Genomic DNA, 23,644 nt, shown 5'->3' on the forward strand with positions numbered 1-23,644 from the left:
TCCCTGGAGGTTTTCAAGGAAAAGGTGGATGTCACACTGAGTGACATGGTCTTGAGCAGTCACAGGCATGGGTTGATGATTAGATTAAATGATCCCATTGGTCTTTCCAACTTCAGTGATTCTACAATTCACCTTGAATATTATGTGCTGTTCTGGGCTCCACAATATAAAAAGGATGGTGAGGTCCTTGAAAGCATCGAGAGGAGTGCAACAAGCTGGTATAGAGGCTGGGAAGCATATTCTGTGAGGAGAGGCTGAGTGCTTTAGGCTGTCCAGTCTGGAAAAGTCCAAAAGGTGACCTCACTGTTCTATGCAGCTCCCTGAGGAGAGGAAGCAGGGTTCCACTCCTGGGAACTGAAGGTAAGATGCATAGGAGTGGCATAAGGTTGAGCTAGGGGAGGTTCATATTGGGCATTAGGAAAAATTTCTTTACCATGAGAGTGGTCAACCACGGGAAGAGACTTCCAGTGAAGTGGTTGATGCCCTTTGGCTGTCAGCATTCAGGGGACACAATGCCCTCCTTAGTGTGCTTCATCTTTTGGTTAACCACATAGAGTCAGGCAGTTGAAATGTATGATCTTAATAGGTTCCTGCTAACTGTTCTATTCTTTCTATTCTAAACATATGTACAAATGAAAATTACTTTAAAAAAAAAATCATATTTTGTGGTATTACTACTTCTTTGCTTTGAAAATCCCACAGATGTAAATTCAGAAATTATCACAACAGGCATTCCATGTATCAAATCAATCTTCCTACAGTAATCATCTGAGCAATTCTGAAAGTACAGTTCAAATATGATCTAAGAGTTATTTCTAAACATCACTTTAGACGTGTACAGGACTTGAATGCAATTCTGTGGAACAGTAAACCTCTATTTCTACTCATTACTTCACTATTTGTAAAGAGAATAAAAATTTCACAAAGTGAACAGAATGTAGCAGGAAAAAAACAGCTTGAAATCCTATTTTCTGTAAGAAAGAAAAACAGCCTTCAAAGAAGGCAAGGATGGTGGAAAAAAACACACATACTTCAAGAAAGGAAAGCAAATTCCATTTCATTTCAGAGTCCTGTCTGGTTTGATTTCAACTATGAATATCTATACCATTTCAGATTTTGATTTTATAACTTCTAGCTGCTGTGCTGACTTTCTAATATTTAATACCAGAAGTTTTAGCAATCAATTCCTGTTTAGGTTGACTTGCAAAGGCAACGCAATAAGCCTAACTGGTATTATCAGTATTCTGACTTCACTGTGTTGTATGGACAAACAAAAATTGCCATACACAAGCACATTCCCAACAAAAGACACATCCTGCCTTCAAGAGAAAATCATCAAAACTAGTGTTTATTAATATACTTGAACCTGTCACATCCACAGCTAACAATCTGTACAACTGTAATCACTTGGATGTGGGCTAGGTTGGCTGTTAAAATGCTAATTAAAATGCAGTAGTCCAAACCACTCCTGCTGCAGTGGCTGGACTGGTAGCTGATAATTCCTGTGGGAGCTGCGACAGTTTCTCTATCACTAGTGGGGTTCCACTCTGAGGCATTGCAGGAAATGTACAGAAAGAGATCCCTATACCACAGAGAGTCTCAGCAGTTCATTACATCTAGCATTACTGCCTTTTCAAAAAAATGGAAATCCAGCTAGGGTGTCAAATAAGCTACATTCTATAATATTCATATTGTCATTACTCTTTCCTCAATTTAATTACTTAAAGTTAAATTGCAGAAACAGACCACTAAGGCATTGTAAAGCATTTTGATGAGTCTTGCTTTCTGTGCCTTTCACTGAATGGAAAATATAACCGACCCAAGCTTATTAAAAGAACAAGTTTCATTACCTCAGATATTCATTTGAAAACATGGAAGCAAATGTTTAAACACAGTGAATTTCAGAGGTCACTACTTCGCTACAGGTACATTGCCCTTCTTTGTGTAACTCAACCCTTGGACAGTTGTCTTCTGAACAACACTTCAAGTAAGACTGCTAAAATGCAGATATGCAGAGGTGATGATGAAAGCATTTAATACCGCACAGTGGAGAAAAGAAGCATATAAAAATACTAAAGGGATTCATTCTTTCTCATTTTCCCATTAGTCTCTTTAAAAAATTGGGTTAGAGTGCACACAACTTCTCAACAGCAAAATCAGTTTCTGAAAGTCTGAAAAATTCTTGAAGCTCAAAGTTGGCTGAAAACAAACAGTTTCAGGATTATTTTTTGGTGCAAAGTTTCTGCAGAACTGATTTAGAGTATTTTATTTAGAATAGGGTTTTCCCTTGAGACTGCTCTTTTCTTACCAGGAACAGAACAGTTGTTACCTACTCACATTTAAGCAGTTCATTTAAATACGGAAAGCAAAGAAAAAGAGGTAGAAGACAGGCTCTACTGAAGCTTCTTCTGCATCAAGAGAATTGAGATTTTCATTTTTGCTCCTAACATTCATATTTACTGGAGCAAATACTTACGACCAGCTGCTTAGATTACTTGAGCAAGAAGTAGAATTAAACACCTGGACTTGGCATACTCTTACACCCACAGATTCTGTGCACACACATCCATTTATGCAATGTGTTCAGCAGCTACTGACCCTCTTGAAACAACACACAAAGCCTGATGACTGACAGAGCTTCAGTGGAAGTGCATGTGCCTTATTTTAAGCAACATTTACACCATTATCGCACAAGAACATTGAAGAATAAAAACCTCAAAAAACAAAACAAAACGAAACAAAAAAAAAACCCTCATGAGTGTGTTACAAGACCTTCCCTCCTGAGATAAGGCAAAATAACCTGCCCATTTATCTCTTGCAATACATTCCTTCACCAAACTGTATGTCACTACAGAAAGCGTTTCAAACAGCCTATACTTTGAATAGTTCTCAACATCATTGATTAAAGCTCCTCATCACGATCTCTGTGCACAGACGGCACAGGCATCTGTGCTAAATGCAAACAAGTGGCAGCACAAAAAGCTTCAGACACCCTGTAGTGTTTACTGGAGACTAGCAAGTTTCATTGGTCAGGGGAAGGGAAGCAGAAAGGTCGCTCCAGAACTTTAACTAGGAGCAGCCTGATCGACAGAGAAAAAGAGTGACCCTTCAAAATCAGACAGGAAAAACTATTCATGTCTGCATATCAAAACAAAGCTTTGAACGAAACATTATACCGGTTAATCTCAGCCAAGTAATTTTCAGCATTCTGCAAGCTCAGGTGCCTATGCTTATCCTGATAAACACAAGCAATTTTCATTCTGGTAAGCTGCATGGTGGAAGTATGTAACGCCAAAAATACCAGACACTAAAAAAAGTTAAATTCTGTTAGAGTTGCCTACATAAACATGTTTTGCAATTTCTAATTACACATACATACATTCTCTATTAATGGTACAAAACTTTTGAAATAAAAAGATAAATTAAAATAACTGATTTTCCATAACAGCACTTTTAATCTGCTCTGGGCAGCCTGTCCCATGCCCCCTGCCCTCTGGTGAAGAATCTTTCCCTAACCCCCAACCCTAACCTCCCTCCCCTGACACAGCTCCATGCCGTTCCCTCGGGCCCTGCTGCTGTCACAGAGAGCAGAGCTCAGCGCTGCCCCTCCGCTCCCTGTGAGGAGCTGAAGCCCTCATGAGGCCTCTCCTCAGCTCCTCTGCTCTGGACTGAATGAATCCACGAATCTCAGCCACTCCTCGCATGACTTCCCACCCAGACCCCTCCCTATCTTTGTAGCTTTCTTTTGGATGCTCTCAAATAGTTTTCTGTCTTTCTTATATTGTGGTACTCAAATCCACACACAGTGCTTGAAGTGAGACTACACAGCACAGAGCAGAGCAGGACAAACCCTTCCTTCCGTTGGCCTTCAGTGAGCGGGTCTGTCCCTTTCCAAAGTCTGGGCCTCCTCTGCATGCACGGGGAAGGTTTAAGGATCAGTCCTGAGCTATGGCCATCCAAGGGGCAAAGTGGGCAGGTCAGAGCCATTACATCTTCCCCCTCAGTCATATAAATGCCATGAACAACTCTGTGAAAACTCATGACAAGTCAAGGTACACTCCAAGCACTGTGTTTACTTCACCACTCTGCCACAAGACAGGCCCTCTGCAAGGCAAAGAAAACAAAAAACAATGAATGTCCAGACAGAGTCAAATTATACCAGTACTGATATCCTTCTGGTACTGCTCTTGCAGCTCTTGCAAATTCACCTTTGAATAACTTGCCTTAGTGTTTCACCTGGGCTCATTGTAAGCCTTAGTGAACGATAAAGACTGCTCCAAAAGTAATGCATCCTGTTTTATTATGTTGGCCCACAACATCAAAAGCGGATTTGGTGGGGGGGCAGCAGAAGTTGAACCATCCCACCAATATTCCAGTTCCATTTTGTTGTCATGTTATAGATGGCAGCAGAGGAGAAGTCTGACAAAATGGTGTCTGACCTGGGTGTGCATATGAAACAAAGGTGAGTAACTGAATTCCTCCGTCTGGAAAAATAGCACCCACTGACATGCATCAACAATTGTTGAATGGTTGTGGAGACCAAACAGTAGATCTGAGTACAGTGAGGTACAGCGGGTGGTACATTTTAGCAGTAGTGGCAGAGACATGAAAGACAAGCCATATTCTGGACAGCCATGCACAGCTGCCACACCACAAAATGAAAAGCATCCAACCTGCTTATCCATGCGAATCGATGAATTATGGTGCATACAGAGCTGAATATCAGCTTCAATGCATTGGAAACAATGGTGGCAATGTTGGAATATCACAGTTTGTGCCAGGTGGGTCCTACAAATGTTCATACGGAACAGAAGGAACACTATGTGCAAGATTGTCAGGACCTACGGAACCAATACAAGGCTAACGTTGACAGTTTCCTGGATCATATCATTAGTGGTCACAGGACATAGTGTCACTGCTATGAGATGAAGTCAAAGCGGCAGTCCATACAGAGGTGCTACGTGAATTCCCCATCAAAGAAAAACTTCAAGATACAGCCCTCGGTGGATAAAGTGATGTGCAATGTCTTTTGGAATAGGGAAGAGAAATAGGAATGGAAAAAGGAAATAGGAAATGGAAAATGGGAAATAGGAAACAGGGAACTTTCTGGATTCCCTGGAACCTGGACAAACCATCAGCTCTGACTACTACATCATAACACTGACTAAGCTGAAGGCTGAAATTTCCAGAGTCAGTCCAGAGAAGACAACCTTTCTCTTACAACACAGTAGTATCAGTTTGAGGACTGTGGAGCACATAGTCAGTCTTGGCTGGACTGTCCTACTACGTCTATCGTATAGTCTGGGTTTGGTGCATACTGACTTCCATCTGTTTAGGCAAATGAAAATGGACTGGTTCAGGTTTTGCTCCAGAGACTTTATTTCTTCAGCATTCTAGGGAGAACTTCACCAATTTGCCGTCAATACCAGCCTTTCTGACTTATTTAAATTTCCTCCTACTTATTCTGCTTGGGCCTTTAAAATTCTGTCAGTCTTTTATGAATCCTCACCTCTGTGCCTGGGAAGATCATGGAGCAGATCCTCCTAGAAGCTATGTTAAGGCACATACAAGATAAAGACGTGATTCGAGACAGCCAGCATGGCTTCACCAAGGGCAGATCATGCCTGACCAATCTGGTGGCCTTCTAGGATGGAGTAACAGCTTTGGTGGATGGGGGACGGGTGACAGATTTCATCTACCTGGACTTCTGCAAGGCCTTTGACATGGTTCCTCGCCATATCCTTCTCCCTAAATTGGAGAGGTATGGTTTTGAAGGATGGACTGTTCATTGGATTAAGAATTGGTTGGCTGGACACAGCCAAAGGGTTGTGATTAATGGTTCTTTGTCAGTGTGGAGGCCGGTCACAAGCAGTGTCCCTCAGGGGTCAGTCCTGGGACTGGTGCTCTTCAACATCTTCGTCAGTGACAAAGATGACGGCATCGAATGCACTCTCAGCAAGTTTGCAGATGACACCAAGCTGAGTGGTGCAGTTGATACAGTGGAGGGAAGGGAAGCCATCCAGAAGGACCTGGACAGGCTGGAGAAGTAGGCCCATGTGAACCTGATGAGGTTCAATGAGGCCAAGCGCAGGGTGCTGCACTTGGGCCGGGGTAATCCCAGGTGTTTACACAGACTGGGTGAAGAACCTCTTTAGAGCAGCCCTGAGGAGAAGGACCTGGGGGTCCTCGTAGATGAGAAGCTGGACATGAGCCAGCAGTGTCCACTTGCAGCTGCACAGGCCAACTATATCCTGGGCTGTATTAAGAGAGGAGTGGCCAGCAGGGAGAGGGAGCTGACTGTCCCCCTCTACTCAGCTCCTGTGAGGCCCCACTTGGAGTACTGCATCCAGGCATGGGGCCCCCACTACAGGACTGATGTGGAGCTCTTGGAGCAGGTCCAGAGGAAGGCCACTAAGATGATCAGAGGGCTGGAGCACCTCTCCTATGAAGGAAGGGTGAGGGAACTGGGCTTAGTTTTTCTTGGAAAAGAGAAGGCCTGGGGGAAACCTCATTGTGGCCTTCCAGTACTTGAGGGGAGCATATAAACAGGAGCAACAACGGCTGTTTATGAGGGTGGATAGTGATAGGACAAGGGGGAATGGTTTTAAACTGAGACAGGGGAGGTTTAGGTTAGAGATTAGGAGGAAATTTTTCACACAGAGGGAGGTGATCCACTGGAACAGGCTGCCCAAAGAGGCTGTGGATGTCCCATCCCTGTAGGCATTCAAGGCCAGGCTGGATGTGGTTCTGGACAGCCTGGTCTGGTGGTTGGCTACCCTGAACATAGCAGGGGGGGTTGAAACTGATGATCTTCGTGGTCCTTTTCAACCCAGGCCATTCTATGTTTCTATGACTTCAGCTTTCTCTTCACAATATTTTATTTCCCTTTCCTCCCTACTAAGTAGCTTTGTTTTTCTTTCTGTCACTGTTTTATGATTTTTGGTTACTGATATTCCACATCATAGTATCATGTCATGCACTGGGAGTTAAAGAGTTAATACTCCAGTTCCGGGTGCCTTTCCCAGAAGGAAGAACAACTACATCCCCTGGAAGAATGTTTGCTGTTCTGTTACTGTTTCCTCTCAGAGGGGAAGATAAGAAGCATTCAGATCACTTTCCCTCCCTCCTTTTGACCGGCTGGCTCTTCTCTCTTGTGGGTGCTGTCTAGTCACAGCATTAGAGTAAGGCCTTCGGCTTTCAGACACTCTGTCTCATTTTATTTATTTGCTTCAATTCAATAATTATACTGTATTATATTGTATTATAGTGTGTTATCTTGCATTCTGATATCTTGTTTAGAAAATTAGTTTGTTTCTCCTCAGATTATTGCCACTGTTTTGTTTTTAGGCTCATCTTTCTACCCATTTCCCTTTTTTTCCCTTTTCCCTTCCTGAGGCATGGGTCTGTGGGTCCCCTTGCCCTGCTAGTCACTGAACCAGGCCGAACCAGACCATAAACCATTGACAAATTCTTCATTTTCCTGAACTTCCTAGCTCACTTCTCCAATCTCTTCACTGGAAAATGTAATCAACGTTGTGCCTTCAGCTTTTCTGATTCCTGGCACAACTGTACTGTCCTTGTCCTGTGGCGGGTTTTTTTTTTTTTTTTTCCCCACTTCTCATAAATTTCTGCTTTTTGTCTGCCTGTCATTTGAAAGTTTCCAATGCAGACGCTTCTATCTACAGGAACTTAAACAGAAATAACACAGAAACCATTCCTAGTGATGATTATCACAGACTTTCTTGATAACTAATGGTAAACATATGCAAGCAAGTGCACATACAATGAGTGACAAATTCAAGAGTGCATCCTACTATTCTTCTCTTGAGATACAGAAGATCTTTTTTGTGATCACAGAAGTGAAATTAATTGTTTTCCCCTAGACTTTTAGATTTTCTAATCTAACAGTATTTTCATATTATTTTTGCTTGAAGCTCCCTATTTACTGACCAAGCTACCATTTATGCAACACTAGAGAAAGACTGTAGTTTTCAATTACTGCCATTTCCATTTTTTAAAGACTGCATCTTTTTAACTGTCAAGGCTGCTCTGTAATCCAGGATAATGATTCTAATCTGATCTGTGTCAGCATGTAGTCCCATACATAAAGAACTCAGCACAGTTCAATTACAGATTTTAAATTAAATTAATTCTTTCATGTTCTCCCCATAGCACTGAAAATCCAAGCACAGCATATTTTAATGGTACACAAAGACTGGCATTTTCAAATTGTATTAGAGCGTAAAAGAGAAACACAGTTAAACAGTATTTGGAACATACACTCTTTAGGATGTACAGATTTTACTTTTTAAAAATATATTCACATTCACCATGTACTTACGCTTTGGAATAAAAAGTGCAGTTACGCCCATGCACTCATTCATTCACTTATATTATGGCATATACTCAGCTGCTGATATACTCAAATAGTCGGTGCCCACCCAGCACAGCAAATGCTCCCTGCAGCCCGTGTCAGCTACAGCTTGATTCTACACTGCTATGAGATCTTGGAAAAGAGCTGTGATGAACAAGCATGTGGGAAGTCTTTGACATCAACCTCTGCAGACATTCATGAGGCTGTTGTCATCAGATAGGCAGCTATTTCAAGAGGGCTGTCCTGCAACACTGCACAACACTGTTTCTCAAAGAGAGACAATCAAGTACTGCACCCATGTGCAGAGTATTTTCATCCTTTTGCCCATTCTTGTGAGAATACTGAACATTTTAGAATGGGAAGAAATAAGGATACTGACATTACATTGTTAAGCAACATATCTACCATGCATAATCATTGTTCAGTGTTAGAACAGCAATGTCTGTTGAAACAGCAACCTACGCAATATCCTGTCAGGGGGCAAATTTGTGTTTCTGACATTGTAACACTACAAAGCTGACAGAGAAATTCATACTATTTTTTATTTGAAGATTGTCCTTCTTTCATTATGCCTCTGTCAATAGTCCCTGATAATACTACTCTTTCAGACTCCTCTACTGATTTCAAAGCAAATCCATTAGAAATGAAAAATTTGGATATATAACAATAGTTTGTAATGAAGCAAGACTAATAGAGTGGAACAGTTCAGCTGAAAGGGACTTATGAAGATCATATGATCAGGCTAGCCTGACCACTCTGGGGCTATCCAAGGTGAAGCACATTAATCAGGGCATTATCCAAGCACCCCCTAAACAGAGACAAGAATGAGGCATCTACCACCTTTTTAAAAAGCCTGTTCCAGTGTTTGACCACCCTCGTGGTAAATAATTTTTTCCTAATGCCCAATCTAAACCTTTCCTTGCACAGCTTTGTGCTACTGTCACATGTCTTGCCATCAGCTCCCAGCAATACAGCCTGGCACCTTCCTCTGCTTTCTCTCTTCAGGGAGCTGCAGAGAGCAGTGAGATCTCTTCTTGGCCTTCTCTAGACTGGACAGCCCAATGGCCTTAGCTTCTCCTCACAGGAGATGCCTCCCAGCCATGATGTCAGCTTTGTTGCCCTCTTCTGGATGCTTTCAGGTATTCTATCACTCTTTTTATGTTGTGGAGCCCAGAACTGCACACAGTATTCAAGGTGAGGCCACAATGCTAAGCCCAGTGGGAAAATCATCTCTATTGCTTGGCTGGCTGTGCCATGTTTCAAGCAGCCCAAAATGTGGTATTTCTCTTCTGGCTTCCAGGGCACACTGCTGCTTATACCAAGCTGCTGTCAGCAGCACCCTCCAAGTACCTTCCTGCTGAGCTGCTCCTCAGCCCCTTGTCTGCCATCTGTGGCTGTATGACATTGCTCCATCCCATGTTTCCCTTTGTTATCTTCATGTTGTTGACTGTTCAGCGTTCCAGTGTTAGCAGCACCTCTCAGGTTAGCAGCATCAACAAACCTGTCGAGGATGCACCACACTCCCGCATTCAGGTTATTGATAAAAATGTTTCCACATCTAGTTTAAGAATTGAATCCCGGGGAAGCTTGCTAGTGAGAAGTTACCAGTTAGATATAACCTTATTCACTAAGACAGTTCAAGCTTTATTTTTCAGACAGTTTATAACTCAGTGTTATGATTTTTATTATTGGTATTCCACATCACAACATCATATAAAGCACTGGGAGTTAAAGAGTTAATGCCCCATGTCTGTGGACTGCCAATTTTCCAAATACCTGGCTCTCACAAGAGAAGAACTACATACGCCAGAGGACTTTGCATTCAAAGGGGAAGACAAACCTCCTAGCAAGTCACGGGACTCACTCTCTTTCTCACTCCCTGGCAGTATATGTGCACCCCAGCCATTTCGCCTTCAATTTTACAGTAAGGCCTTTATTTAAACTGGCCCATAAACCATCAACACCCTTCCCTCCCCTTTTTGGGCTGGTGGGTCTGTGGGCTTGCTGTCCCCTTGTCACACACAGATAGATCTAGAGTTAACTCTGTGACAACCAGCAAACATAAATCTGGACAATCTGTTCAGAAGAATGCTGTGAGGGACACTATAAAAAGCCTTTTTGAACTCTAGGAAGATTACATCCACTGTTTTTTAAACACTGAACATGCTGATCAATTTGAAAAACTATCATAAGTTTTGGAGCTCATGGAGCTTAGAAATCTGTGGAGGACTATGTCCTAACTTTATAATAAAACCAAGTGGTTACAGCTGACAGAATCCTAATTACTGTGTCTAAGCACAGCCTTTTAGCACAGGTAGTTTATATTATGTTTGTAATAAGCACCCAAGGTTCCCTAGCACCCCATAAACAGTGCTATTTGTGGAAGATATTCTTTTGCTTCTTCCACATACCCTGCTGGAGCTATATGTAATTTTTTTTCCCCATGTATCTCCATACTTTGGGACTGACTGCACACCACTTGTTTTATCTTCTCCAATTCTGTTTTGGATCAGTTAGTAAAAAACTTCAACAAAAATGCCTCACAAAAAATGCAACAGCCTTAGGTTACATCTACATGTAGAGCCTTTCCCCGGTGACAATAATACAGCAGTTCAGAATCATAGAAGCTAGAGTGTATCTACAAACCAACTCATACTTAAACATATAAATATGGTTTGACTTTTGAGTGGTCTTGTGTGGAGCCAGGAGTTAACTCTATGGTCCTTGTGGGTCCCTTACAGCTTGGGATATTCTGTCATTCTATGTGACACATTTAACCATAGCTGGAGGAATGGATGAACATTCCCATGATATCATTTGAGAGAAATAGAGGAATAATATACACAGCCACCCGGCTGTGATTGCATAGAAGACTCTGGAACATGCACAAATACACAAGCTGATATTAATGAGGATTTATACCTACTTCAGCAATATTTCTTCCCCACATAAACCCATACTAGTGAAGTCTGAATCAGACTGATTCAGAGCTATATTGAGTAACACCATACCACACTTCAACCAGTAACTCCAACAAAAATCCCTAGATTTGTCTGCATTCCTGGAGAAAAATATTATGCATGTAAAAGCCACCGACAAAGAATCATCAGATAGACATTACATCTTTTTCTAAAAATTGCAGGAAAACAGAAATTTCAATACAAGCAGTTCTGTCAGACATAATTTTCCCAGTAGAGAAGAAGCTTAACACTCAAACTGAGAGTTGACAGACAATCTCAAATACATTCTGCTGGTGCTCAGGAAGGTTAGAAACAATTTATATATCTCCACTTAAAGACAGCAGGAAGTTGAGGTAGGACAAAGCATGGAGAGTTGCTGTTACACAATAGCCTTTCAACTGTGGACATCTGATGCAGGTCTGAAATACAGTCTAGGTCAAAAGTGGGACACGCTGATGTCATGCAGCCATGTATATAGACAACGGCTGCACAATTTGAGAAAATATGTCAGCTAGATAATGGACAAAAGATGCTTGCAGCTGCCTAACGTTAAAGAATCAGAACTGACACGTCAGAACGCAGAAAAACTATGTTATGCTTTACTGTAACTGTATCTGTTAATCTTTCAGATACATACGTAATTTACTCACTCCAAACTCCATTAAGAGATGTTTCCATCTGTTACATATTCTTGTTTGTACATTAAGCTAGTGATACGCTACTGTAAGCAAATTAGGAGTATTAGGTCAAGTGTTTCAAATTCATTGCTTCATTTCTCTGTATTTTTTTCTCTGAAAAGGACCCTTCAATGCCACTGTGTAAGTCCCCTTAGGAAAAAAAAAACCTAGTACCTGATAAACACACTGCTATCCTAAATTTACTCCATCTCTGGGTTTCACTCTGTGGCTACGTTTTGCAAATTAAAGCACTTTAGAAGTTCCCTTTTGTTAAGTTCTGTAACAGTATAAATGTAAAGTTCACCTACTGAGCAGGGTTGCCATCAGCAGCAGAATAGGATTAGGACCTGATTCTGTAGTTCTATAGTGTAAAGTCTCTGCAGATGGGTAATTTGAGTATTAAGTGTATGCTGTCATCACTCAAAAAGTAAAAAAAAACCAAACAAACTCAAAGACACTTTTCTTTAACAGTATAATTCTTCTGACATTAGGCTACTAATGTGCTTAAAAACCACCACCACCATCACAAACACAACAAAAACAGAAGAGGGAAATGTAAAAGAGTTGAGATGCAGTTCAGATGGTCCTGAGGGCACAGAAACCTTCTTGTCATAGATCTCACAAACAGCCTCTCTAAGATCTGCACTTACTGTAGGACTCTTCTACAGTGTTGAGATACACTCACAGAACACAAGCTGTAATCAAGTAAATTTCCTGACAAATTGCCCAGTTGCAGGAACTCTCCTCCTTGTTAAAACACAATTTTTGTACGACAAACAAACATGTACTCTTTATCAAGGACACGATTATCTGAGAAACTCACTTCCCAGTGCTACATTATTCTGTCATTTGTGTCCTTTAGGGAAGTCAAGTTAGACCAACTTTTTCCAGAAGTGGCAGGTCTGCCTTTCTGAAAGGTAAAACCAAGGTACTTAAATATACATGCATTGCACCTCCAGTGAAAATCACTAGCTCCTGACACAGACCATCTGCTAATCTTTCAAGAGATTGGGCCCAGCTACAGGCAGAGAAATCACTGTTGCTGCTGTGGAGATACTCAGATAGCCCGGCCATATGGTGAAGCTCTGCAAAGAGAAAGAGGGAAACAAACTCCAAAAAGGTCACCCTGACTCAAAAGACCCACATTTCTCCATCTGATTCATTTGGGTCAAGAAACAGTTTTCAGTTTTGGTCACTGGACTGCTCTCAAGGGGTAAGTACACAGGGCAAATATTCTGAGTTATGCTCAGCAAGTACTTCAGCTCATAACAAATCCTAACATTGTAGTCATAAATTGCATATCCTCCCTCTTCTCTCAAATGATGAAAGAAATGGGACAGATGGAGATTTCCAGTGCATTTACTAGCACTTCACATGTCAGCATGAAACTTGAGGTACATTTTCAATTATGTCTTTTGCCAGCAATGTAAGAGGAGATGAACTATTATTTCTATTGAGTCAGACATTAACTCCTTTGCTGAACTGACGATATTTCCCCTACTCAGGAGTCTGTTATTAATTCAGTGAGTTCCGTGTGGCTCCACCATGACCCTGTTTGCTGTTCACAAGTTCAAATGAATCATCTTCACAGATGTAGTCAAGAGAACACTGGTTAATTCTAAGCACTGCAAGGAGTCAAATAACTTTTTCACTGTGGTACAGAAACTAAAACCTCTCAACCCACAAGGATTGTAGGGAGAGTGCCTTAGGTGCACAATTTTTAGCTAGAGATTATTTCATCCTACATTTAACAGTGAGCAGTGCATGTTACAATGCACCAGACTACAACCAGAACAAAAATGCCAGTGTGGGCCATGAAAGAGAGAGAGAGAAGGACAGTGCTTCTTATAGAAATAGGAAGAAAAAAGAAAAAAAGCAACACACCTAGGCAAAGTGCATTTTTTGTACTTCATCTTATTTACACTTCCTAATACTGAATTATCCCTTCCCGCTCTGAAGTAGGGGGAATATTCGTCTTGTTCAGTGATAGTGTTTTACCATAGCCATAATTTCTAGAAATCTACTTGATTCCCTAGAAATTGGGTTTACTGCATCCATTTGCGTCTGAGTAAACATACTGTGATAAGATAAATGACTTTCATAGTGACATAGAATGCCTCTGAGAACATCTTGTGGTCTTGTAACATCTCATGGATAATTCCTTTGCTTCTAGCAGCTTCCTTATGCTACAGTATTAAAGCATTGTGAAAGAGTAAGCGCTCTGCATAAAAAAAAGCTCTGAATGTGGTTTATAATCAGTTGAGTAAGTTCACTTGTGGATAAAACATAATTATCAGCCGTTTCCTATCATCCTCTTTCACTTCTATTTCCCGGTATTTAAAATTTAAAGGAGGAATATACTGCCAAGCCCAAGCTACTCACAAAGCCAGACAAAGGACACAGTGCAGACATGCTCATGTGTCCCCTGGCGAACACAGGAGCTCCAGATCTCTAGCATCACTCTCACACTCAGGCATGATGCTGTTCTGTGGGAAAAGAACACTGTGATCCCTAGATTACTTCCTCTAAGTTGACTCCATCCATGCAGGAAGTTTTTCCTGTTCAGAAAACCATGGAAGCATGAAGACATCTTTAAAGAATATTCTGTAGGTAATCAAATAATAATGAGGTAGTATCAAGCTATCGAATGCAAGACATGTATGGATAGAGAAAAATGCATAGCATGCTGATCTCTATTAGCAAGGTAAGAGAGAAAGATAAATTGCCTAGCTTTAGCAAAAATAAAAACCTAAACTGAGGAAATCTCTATCATTTAAATCTTCAGAAAGATCTATCTGCTGTTTGTTCGGAGGCAGCATTGTGAAGATAAATGAATAGGGCAACCAACTTTGACAATATTGCTAACACTATTCAGGATCTCAGTGAGTTACACTCAGTACTTCAGAGTATGATTTCATCACTCATGATTTCATCATGACATATCTTGTACACAGTTGCAGGTAACAGTTTTCCCTAGATGAGTAAACTATGGCTTAGTATATTACTCAAATGTATACACCCACTGCAGTAATATTACTGTAACACAAACAGCAAAGGCAATTCCCAGTTAAGAGCAACCTCTAGACTTATTTGTTCACTGCTAGGAAATACCACTGGTGTTGTGAAAGGTCATAGATGAATTCATTAGCTAAGAAATCTGTGGCTGGAAAATATTTTAGCAGCTTCTGATTCCAGTGTCTCAGCAAAAGTGCTTAGTTTCTTGATGAAACTAGTAACTATTTGTTACCATCTACTCAACAGTTTTCGAAATATTAATATTCACATTTCCCATTCAGTGTTTAACACAACTAGCTATTCCAGTTCCCCATATTGTCCTTCACCAAAAGCCTCTGAAATTTTGGTCCTAAAGAAGGGATACAGCTGTATGGGAACTGTTGAATCACAGCCTGAGCCTCTGATTGATCACCTGAGGTGAGCACCAAGTCAGCCGCAGGAGCACAGGTGAAGGCAATTCAGCTGTGTGACCAGAAGGGGTGGAGCCCGGCTGCACCTCTCCTAGACCCCATTTAAGGGCTGACTGCCACTGAGGAAGGATCTCTTTCTGGAATTTTTCCTGCAAGCCTACAACATAGGTGAATATTTTTCCATTTGTTTCTGATTATCCCTTTTCAACGTGATGATCTTTCTAGCTTTACAATCTGTGGATACCAATCTGACTGCACTGTTTTGTATATTTGTTATAAATATATGTTATATATAACATGCTATATAAACACATAATGCTTATGTTATATGTATATAGCATATAAATATATTACATATATATAACATATAGATGTTATACAACATGACTCTGTGTATTTGTTGATTATACAATGGTATTCAGCACATTTTCTGTTACCAGAAAGGCCTAATGGTATTAATATTAATAAAAATCAAGAGTTAACTTCTGTTTTTATCTACTATTATTTCTGAACAGAGTATGAAGATGTTAAATCATTCCCCTAAGTTTCAAGTCTACTCCTATCAGTTGTAGTAGTAGAAAGTCAGAGCTTCATATTATGTTCATTAGAATGAATTTCATTTGTGAAGAGTTAACAGTAATTACCCATAAACAAAGATTTATGGATAATTAGTCTGGATGCTTAGTGTGTGGCAGTATAGTTTGTTCAATAATGAAAAACACCAGCTGTGATAAATGAAAGCTCCTCATCTCCACTAAAGTAAAAGAAAGGAGGGGAACATTAATAAGAGAAATTTGGTCCAGTAATTTCATTACTCCATGGTCAGAAAAAGGCATTGATCCATCTGCATTCATGAGATGGCATCTAAGGGGGACAGGTACCCTGCCTGTACCCAGGAGGAGCAGCATACCAGCCCCAGGGCACAGGCACATGGGGGCTCCCCGGGGGAGTACTGAAGCTGCAGGGTTTGCCTGCTCCATGGAGAGCTGCAGCTGCTGCCAGCCCCCAGGGAGAGCCTTCTGGTGCTACTGACACGTCACTGCTGCACAGACTACTTCGTATGCACAAGCACTTCAGTTACAGAAGATGCAAGAAAATAATTACAAGATGGCTGTCTAGAGCAGGCTTACTTACAGTCTTTTTGTTAGTCACATGTTTTTGGCTTGCTCTGGGCTGCTCCTAAGAATTTGTGAAGTATTGATTTGTCTGCGAAAACTTTGTAAGGGCTATTAGTTACAAAAACAAAGTTATTTTTTTATGCAACAGTACTGTAAATGGACAGTACAGGATTTGAAATTACTTGCATTTTACTCCAATACTCCTGCAGTGCTACACAGTACTATAAGTGAAACTGTTGCTTTGGTTTCACTTCAGAAATTTGTAAATGAGACAAAAAAAAAAACCTCCATACTCCATAGTTATTTTGAATCCTATGAAGCAATGTTCATAGGATTAAGTAAATACCATATTTTTACAGTGATTGTAAGAGGAATAATGTTGTTATTCCAGGACAGTTTCAGATGGCACGCTTTGCAGGAAAAATAACATCACAGTTTGGTAGCGGTAGGGCATGGGCTAATAGTTTTAAACTAAAAGAGAGGAGATTTGGATTAGATGTTAGGAGAAAATTCTTCACTCAGTGGATAGTGAGACTCTTCTCAGTTTGTAGAAGAAAAAGGGGCCAGGGAGACCTCACTGGGGCCTTCCAATACTTGAAGGGAGCTTATAAGCAGGAGAAAGACTGACTTTTTATTACACAGGCAGACAGGGATAGGAAAAGGGGGAATGGCTTTAACTGACAGAGGGGAGATTTAGGTTAGATGTTAGAAATACATTTTTTACTTAGAGAGTGGTGAGGCACTGGCTGAACACCCTGGAGGTGTTCAAGGCCAAGTTGGATGGGGCCTGTGCAGCAGGCCCTGATCCTGAGGGTAGCAACCTTGTCCATGGCATGAGGTGTGAACTGGGTGGGCTTTAAGGTCCGTTCCAACCTAAATCATTCCATGATTCTGTGTTTTTACTAGGTATACAGACATTGATGGTAAAACTAGGCCAACTTTTCCTTCTTCAGAACAGCAAAGGTGACCTATGCGTGCAATGAAAATGCGCAGTATATCTTCGTAAGGACTGAAACAGTATTTCCCTTACTACTGGAAAGAGCTTAGCGTATACTGTGTGGAGCCAGGGATTGGATTGGTGATCCTTATGGGTCCCTTCCAACTAGGTGTAGTCTGTGATTCCATACAGCGGTACTCAAAATTGGACGTCTCATGAATACAATCTTGCTTTACCTTGGCTTTATCTCCCCATTTGTGTAACAGTCTTCAATGATAACACAAGCTTTGAATACCTTTCCTGAACCACAGGACTACTTGTCTGACTCAAGACAATTCTTTCTATCTGAATCTGTACAAAAACAGATCAAAACTCACCTGGTCAAACATTACCATTTCCTTTAGAGATAACCACCTGAATTCCTGTAGTTCAGAGAGAGAAATGGGCAATTCTGAAGCATGATTCACCTCATTCTAAGGATGTTCAGAACGTGTCTGGTAGAACATGTCCTGAAAGCGTGTATTTTAATTCATATGACCATGAAGGAAGCCTTATATAGGCCACTAATAGCAACTCTTAATGGTTAAGAGAAATTACAGCCACCCTAAGTATTGTAAACAATATAGCAAGGCCTTAGTGAAAGACAGTCATAGTAGTCTCTTCTTAAGACTCTACATAGCAGCACAAACTTCATCATGACTACCCTTTCTTATGAACTACAGGTTCTGACATCCACACATTTCTGACAGGGGGCAATACTCCCTTGACACAGCCAATACTGGGGGGGGTGGAGAGGGGGGAAATCACACACCTGTCTATCTCCTGTCTCCCCCATGTCCCATATTGACTGCTGAAAGCTAACATAAGCAATGAAGCCATGCTGAGAAGGCATGCTATCTTCTATGGTGTGGTATATACCAGACAAATGTCTTATTGCAATCCTGCACTCAAAGCAGTAGAAGACCACAGGGAAGGTAGATCTTTGAAGATAAATCGTCCCACTGGTGAAACAGAAAAGAACATGTACGTATCTGTCTGTATATCCAGAGATGAGATGGGCAGAGATAACAAGATGCTGAGGAGAAAAGCATGGAAAAGACAGAACACAAGGTGGTGAGAGAAACAAGCAGAAGGAGAGCACAAAGTGGGCCAGGAGACTTCCAAGCGAAGAGCCAGATGCCAAGAGAGAAAGCAGAAAAGGACTTCAGAATGGAATGAGCAGCAAATAACAAACATATTGATAAGCTTACAGTTTCACAGACTGAGGAAACAGAAGATGCTATGACAAAGTACAGTAGAGAATAAGAGTAGGAGAGAAAACTGAAGTGTGAGGGGTGTAGCTGTATTTCCTTCCTAATTTTGAAAAGGAAGATTAGCAAAGGAAAGAATAAATTGAAGAAAAAGTAGGGTGTTTTTGTTTATTTGTTCTTTTTTTTATTTAGCTTTTTCCTGTGCTGAAGAATATGCAAAATATGCATAACAGAGTTAGGCCATTTCTTTTTTTTCAGCTCTGTACAGCATCCAAAGTGGCAAATATAGAATCATAGAATCATAGAATCACTAAGGTTGGAAAAGACCCACAGGATCATCCAGTCCAACCATCTGCCCTTCATCAATGGTTCTCGCTAAACCATGTCCCTCAACACAACATCCAAACGCTCTTTAAACACTACCAGGCTCGGTGACTCCACCACCTCTCTGGGCAGCCCATTCCAGTGCCTGACCACCCTTTCAGAGAAGTAGTATTTCCTAACGTCCAGCCTGAACCTTCCTTGACGCAGCTTGAAGCCATTCCCTCTAGTCCTATCAGTAGTCACCCGGGAGAAGAGGCTGACCCCCAGCTCACCACAACCTCCCTTCAGGTAGTTATAGAGAGCAATAAGGTCTCCCCTGAGCCTCCTCTTCTCTAGTCTGAATAATCCCAGCTCCTTCAGCCGCTCTTCATAAGGCCTGTGCTCCAGACCCCTCACCAGCTTTGTTGCCCTCCTCTGGACAACAAAGCTGGTGAGGGGTCTGGATATGAAAGAATGTGCTACAGACCTGTTACATTTAATGCTATTTCAAACTTTCCACATTCTACAACTGGAAAAAAAAAATCCACAAGTATATCCTCAGTAGCATCTACATCACCAAACCCCAGGCATGTATGTGAGTGTAACTCTTGGTATCTTCACTAAAATGAGATTTAAACAGGACTGTGCCAGTTGTACACGCATCTGTTGTGTAACCTAGTCCCAGTAGCATGTAGGCTTGGACTGCTAACATGAACAAATTTAATTAAACCAGGTATGCCTGAAAGTCTTATCCTCACACAGAAGCGAACGCTCCATATATGCTGAAAAAACACAACTTCTGAAGAGGAATGCAAAAAGTAACAGTATCAGTCTACCTTTGACAGGTTGCCTATACTCCTTTCCCAGAAGTCCATCATCTCTTGTATGTGAACAGAAATTTTCTTGTGTTCATAAGCACAAATTAAAAATAAAAAAAAAAATTAGCTTTGTCTTCTACTACTAACAATAGATCCCGAAAGCAAATCATGCCCCCTGGCACCATCTTTACCCACCTATTAGTCTTCTGTGAATGTCAGCTTTTTGTACCAACCATAGCATTTAGTTTTGAGTGTGCTTGCAGTCTATCACTTAGCATTTAAATACAAGGGGAGCTGCTTTTCCTATTGCTGTTGTTATTATTGATCAACTAAACATTCCTGTCATGGTGACACAAGAATAAATCTTTCAGTAGCCATCTGTCTCTCCTGGCATGATTGGAAGACAGGAGAATGCAATGGTTCTGGACACAACAGTACACAACAGGGGGCTCTTCAGGCAACAGCTGAAGTAAAGCTGAGCACTCTTCACATCTTTCTGCTTTGAAGAAAAAAAATCCAAAAAAAAACCCTGAGTTCATTTTTACTGTGTAAGATAAGAGATAAAATGTCAAGTTTTGAAAAATGACAATGGCATAACAGAATGGGATAAACAAAGACAGGTCTTGGTTTTTATGGAGTGAATACAAAGAACTAGTTGGTTTAGTTTAATTACGTTCCACTGATTTATGAAAAAGATGTCAAGTCATCATTGAGTCAATTAATTGGTAGGTACTTATGAAAGCATTTCCATGCTAAACTATCCAGGCCAGCTGTAAATGTCATAGCTGACACACAAGGACAAGGAAACCTAGTGAGGACTCAGCTATTTGCTGTAGTAAAATGAACACTGCACACAATAACAAAGTTTATTTAATGGTGCCAAGTACAATTTATCCAAAACTCAATGACAGATAAGGACATTATACCATTTTCTACCACCAGATTTGAAAAGAGATGTCTGAATCAACTCTCTTATTAAGTATAAAAATTTGCCATGTTCTAACAAGCATACTTGCCTCTTTAAAGGTTGTTGGCTCCAGAATTTCATTATGGAAGGAAATAGTGGTACATCAAGAGCACTGTGGCTAGGTTCTGAACAGCCAGTGCCCACACCAAGTGATTAGAGTGACTTAGTACAGGCATAAACCAAATTTACTTTTCAAAAGAAAGGGGGGGCGGGGGGGCGGAATAAATAAAAGAAAGCAAGGTGACAAATACGTCAGGACAGTAAGTAAATAGATAAACAAATAAATAAATAAATGAAAAGGAAAGAAAGTAAAGAAGGAAAGAGAGGATAAAAATAGATGGGAAGTGATTCTGAAAGGATTTGAAAAACCAACTGAAAAACTACACAGTCAGGCATCACCACTACTGTGTGAATACGCAACTACAAATTAACAAAACACTGCAGTTTTCTTTCTGGTTGTTTTAGTCATGCAGCATGATTACATGTCTAATGCCTATAGCAAAATTATCTCTATTTATGTTGTTCTTTCCTACCCTTGTGTTTTGAAAAACAAAAAAACAAGTTATAATAACCTTGCTAAAAAGCACCGTGTCTCTGCCATCAATAGTTATTTCATTAACAGATGATCTCAGGGGAATACACTCAGCATGCAGTGCTCATGGTTTAAAAAAAGAAGAGGGAGATCACAAATCCATGAACATGGATTTAGGTTTCAGCACAGAACTGCAGCAGCACACACTGGTCCTCCAAACCCATTTGTGTTAATTGCTTTCTGACAGCAAATCTTCAAAGATACCGGTGATTACAGCTAATTTGAAATACTGCAGCTGCTCTAATATGCTAGATAACATCAACCTTATCAGCAAGTGATTTCAATAGATTCCTGACAATGTTTGCTCATTGCAGGTTAATGTACCTTCTTAAGCAACACACACAAGATTAAGATAAGTTTAATTTAGAGGAACAGATCTGCATGCATAAATTTAGTCTGCAGAGATGGCAACTTGTTGCACAGAAACTTTAAAATCCACTCCAGCCCTTACTCACCATGTGCTACAATCCACAACATACAGAAGAGAATTTAAAGTGATTTACAATGTAAATCACGGTGCATTGTCTTGTTATCTCATTTAAACCGTATAACCACTTCCTGGGAAAAGGGAACAACGCAATTTTTCCTAACAAATCATTCATTTTATTTACCTATTTTGTAAATGCTAGAAAACAACATTTGCTACCTCAGAAACACCCCATTCTCTCCTACCTCACGAAGGAGAAAAATACCAGAATTTACTTTTATCGGCACACACATCATTCCACCAGTTAAGTAAATCAACCACCTAATAAATACTATCACTAATATTTCATTTTCAAACTTTGCTAGCAGTTAAGACATAGGACTATTTTACCAATTTAACTATTTTCTGCAACTGAATTCACAGACTTGAATCAATCCCCACACACTACTTCAAGGGAAAAAGCATTTTATTTCTACTGACTTTCTCTTCTCCAAATCACTTTCTCCTAGGGAAAAAAAGAAAAAAGAAAAAGAAAAAAAAAACCTTTCTTCTAACAACTTACTATACTAAACAGCTGTGGTGAAAAGGCCACAGAAAAAAAAAATGGCAGAGTGCATCCTTCTACTGCTCAATGAATTCATTACAATAAGCATAGCAGAGAAATAAAGGACAGCAAGATGTCAACTTCTAAAGTAATCAATAAGCTAGGGAAAATTTTACTTTAATACCTACATTTTCTTTCCCTACAGAAAAGCAGGATTTTTTATATATTTCTTTTTTTACGTCTGTAATAGGTATCCTCTAAAAATTTCCTGTCTTTCCCAAATTTGACATCTACCAATCTGAATGCATGTTTCTGTCTTTCAGAGGGTGGTGATGCACTGGAACAGGTTGCCCAGGAAGCTGTGGACACTCCATCCCTGTAGGCATTCAAGGCCAGGCTGGATGTGGCTCTCGGCAGCCTGGTCTGGTGGTTGGCTACCCTGAACATAGCAGGGGGGTTGAAACTAGATGATCTTCGTGGTCCTTTTCAACCCAGGCCATTCTATGATTCTATGATTCAATATATCAGTATTGAAGAGATACTCTTAAGAGATGCTCTTAGCCTTTTTTCCCTGTTATTTCTGGGGTCTTTTTAAAAAGAAAACAGGGTATTACATAGTAGTCAATCATAGCTGTTTGTCTTACCCTTTCATTTCTCTTTACAACAGAAGAAGATACTTAACTTGAATTATATTCACCACGGTTTCAGAGGGTCTCTCCTGCAATCCCATACTTGAGAGAAGTAAAACAAATTATTAAAAAAAAAATTCTGTTCACCACTAATTAAGAGACTGATTAGACACTGCAACCTTTTATCTACTGACTTCTATATTCTATGCACGTCTCAGGCAGACGGAGTGGGTTTTTGGTGAGAATTCCTACAGGGACATAGATGTATTTGAATTGGCAGACCACTACAAATATTTGGAAAGATTAGCTCCTCAACCTCACACCAAGCCTCTGCTTTGGAAAAGAATCTGCAAAACAATTGGAAACTTCATCTGAAATGCTGAGTAACAAATGTATGAATTTAGGAGCTATGGTGTGCATTTTCCATTTTTCTCTCTATTATGTAGATTGAAAGAATCCAGAACTTGGCTCTACATTTCTAAATTAAATCCAAATATGTGAATTTGATCATTCAGGATCAGTCAGAATGATCTAAGACTACAAGAGAAATACAGTTTATAATCATTCAGAGTGAATAACAAAAATGACCAGCATTCTTATACATGTTGTTTACATTCTACTTC

At 40.4% G+C, this 23,644-nt stretch overlaps 1 protein-coding gene across 3 annotated transcripts in view; it reads right to left on the reverse strand.

Annotated features, from left to right (window-relative positions):
• The window catches only part of CAMK4 (calcium/calmodulin dependent protein kinase IV), a 172,898-nt gene that overhangs the window by 95,062 nt on the left and 54,192 nt on the right, over positions 1-23,644 (reverse strand). The window lies entirely within an intron of this gene.

Source organism: Gallus gallus, chromosome Z (genome assembly GCF_016699485.2).
Source record: "Gallus gallus isolate bGalGal1 chromosome Z, bGalGal1.mat.broiler.GRCg7b, whole genome shotgun sequence".
NCBI lineage: Eukaryota > Metazoa > Chordata > Aves > Galliformes > Phasianidae > Gallus > Gallus gallus.